Source organism: Prionailurus viverrinus, chromosome A1, assembly GCF_022837055.1.
Source record: "Prionailurus viverrinus isolate Anna chromosome A1, UM_Priviv_1.0, whole genome shotgun sequence".
NCBI lineage: Eukaryota > Metazoa > Chordata > Mammalia > Carnivora > Felidae > Prionailurus > Prionailurus viverrinus.
The window spans coordinates 40,710,570-40,713,258 of NC_062561.1; the positions used below are offsets into that span (position 1 = coordinate 40,710,570).

General features: G+C 36.6%; 1 pseudogene; it reads right to left on the reverse strand.

The window, feature by feature from the left end:
- Nucleotides 1–887: 887 nt before the first annotated feature.
- LOC125163609 (40S ribosomal protein S24-like) lies at nucleotides 888–1,275 on the reverse strand (annotated as a pseudogene).
- Between the last annotated feature and the right edge of the window lie 1,414 nt (nucleotides 1,276–2,689).

Genomic DNA, 2,689 nt, shown 5'->3' on the forward strand with positions numbered 1-2,689 from the left:
CAGGTGCCCTATCTCTTGTTTTTGTGATGTTAGCCATTTTAACAGGTGTGAAGTGATGCCTCACTGTACTTTTGATTTGCATTTCCCCAATGATTAGTGATGTTGAACTTCTTTTCATGTGCCATTTGCATGTTTTATTTGGAAAAAGTGTCTATTCACTTCCTCTGCCAATTTTTTAATTAGATTGCTTTTTTTTTGTTTGTTATTGAGTTGTATGAGTTCTTCATATATATTGGATATTATCATCTTATTAGATACATAGTTTGCGGGGCACCTTGGTGGCTCAGTTGATTAAGCATCTGACTTGGGCTCCCGTCATGATCTTGTGGTTCGTGGGTTCAGGTCCTGCATTGGGCTCTGTGCTGACAGCTCAGAGCCTGGAACCTGCTTCAGATTCTGTGTCTCCCTAACTCTCTGCCCCCCACCCCACCACTTGCTCTCTCTCTCAAAAATGAATAAACATTAAAAACATTAAAAATATATATATAGTTTGCAAATATTTTCTTTCATTGTGTAGGTTGCCTGCCTTTGTTTGTTTTTTTAATTATTTCTTTTGCTATGTAGTAGTTTTTTATTTTATTTTTTATTTTTTTGTTTTTAGGTTATTAATCCTCTCCTGAAAAATCTGCACAATCACCACAGTCATTGCAGAATCTTTTCTTTTTAAATTTTTTTTAACGTTTATTTATTTTTGAGACAGAGACAGACAGAGCATGAATGGGGGAGGGTCAGAGAGAGAGGGAGACACAGAATCCGAAACAGGCTCCAGGCTCTGAGCGGTCAGCACAGAGCCCGATGCGGGGCTCGAACTCACGGACCGCGAGATCATGACCTGAGCCGAAGTCGGACGCTTAACCGACTGAGCCACCCAGGCGCCCCAAGAATCTTTACTCCTTTTTGTCGGCATCAACATTGGCTTTTGCAGTCCCCCTGCCTTTCTACATTCTGTCCTTGGATTCCTTTTGCTGTTTTTCTGACAACTTTTTCTTCTCATACAGGCCATGTCTTGCAAGTCTGTGTTTGTGTTTGTTTTTCTTTGCATAGTCCCAGGAATCATAAATCATGGCAGAGCCAGTTGTCTTGCCACCACCAAAATGGGTTCTGAATCCACATGTAAAGATGACATCTTTATGGTGTGTGGTCTTGTACATTTTGGCTAATTTTTCCTGAATTTCTGTCTTAGGTACTGTTGCTTTCTGGGGTAAAGAACATCAATGCCCGTCTGTTTCCGCTGAAGTAGTCAGTGTTCATGAACTTACTGGTTTGGATAGTTATGTGTCATTCATGATGACGGCCGAGCCTATGCAGAAGCTTTTCATTTTGATGTAGTCCCACTTGTTTATTTTTTGCTTTGTTGCTTGTGCTTTTGGGATCATACCCCAAAAAAATATCATTGCCAAGGTCGGTGTCAATGAGGTTTCTTTTCTATGTTTTCTCTTAGAAGTTTTATGATTTTAGATAGTTTTTCTTGCTATTAGCATCTTAATGATTTAAATTCATCAGTGAGGAACTGGTTAGCTAATTTGTAATCTCTTCAATAGATGACCCCAAAGGGCTTATGTGACAGTTTCCCCAAGTTATATTATTAAGCCATGATATAAGGTTTCCATTGTATACAATTAGACCATTTTTGAAAAGATTAAATGTGTTGGCAGATGTGTGAAATTTTTTGAACATTCATATGAATATTCTTAATTCATAATGACTTTAGGAATGTGACTGGGGATGTATAGGCACACGGTAAAAATCAGGGAATATATTGTTATTGAGATGTCTATAAGTTTTATAAAGTTTAGAGTTATAGTTTATCGAAAATACCTTTCCATCACAAAGTGACCAAAATGTTTCACTTTTATATGCATATATCAGATAAAAAATGTTTGATTATGAAACTCTTTATTTAAAACTACTATTATCATTAATATGCATTTATTGAATTATAATGCATAAAACAAATAGCTGTCAAACATGTTTGAAGGATGGTATAGACCGTTTGTTAAGTCCCAAAGTATATTGTTGAAAAATGTGAACAAAAGAGTTTGCTTTTTGGCCAAATGTTAGTACAGTTTCAAAGATAAGTGTCAGTTTTAGTGAATTAAGAGGATAAGTATGAAGACTTCATTAAATATTACTGCTAGACTTACATGAAAAATTCATTTTAAATGCTGCTTAATTTTAAACATTTAAAAAATCATTTACACTAAGTTTAGGGACTAAGAAATTCATCCCTGATGGGCTGCAGCAACTATTTATGCAGTTAAGGCCTTTTAAAAAATAGAATTCACAGTAGATATTTGTTCTATCCAGTTGATAGGCTTCAGAAAGGACTAAATTACCATAAGTTGCACTTGTATTCTAGACCCTGCTTGCACTGGCTTCCCAGAGCAATTGTGCATCTCTTCCCAATGTCATATTCACTAATGACTCTTTGATAGCTTAAAATCAACTGAGGTGGAGGGACTTACACAAAATTTGATCATGCTAGAAATCAGGGCTCTCCCCATTGCTCCTTGAGAAGTTTCTTAAACATTTACTTGTCCACAACAGATTAAACTGTGATCAAGCATAGAATTTGGAATCACACACCACAGCTTTGGGTCCAAGTTTCACCACTTGGGAGCGGGGTTGCCTTTGCTAGATCAAAGTTGTCATTTCCTTAACAGGAATAGAGGAATATAACATACTTAAC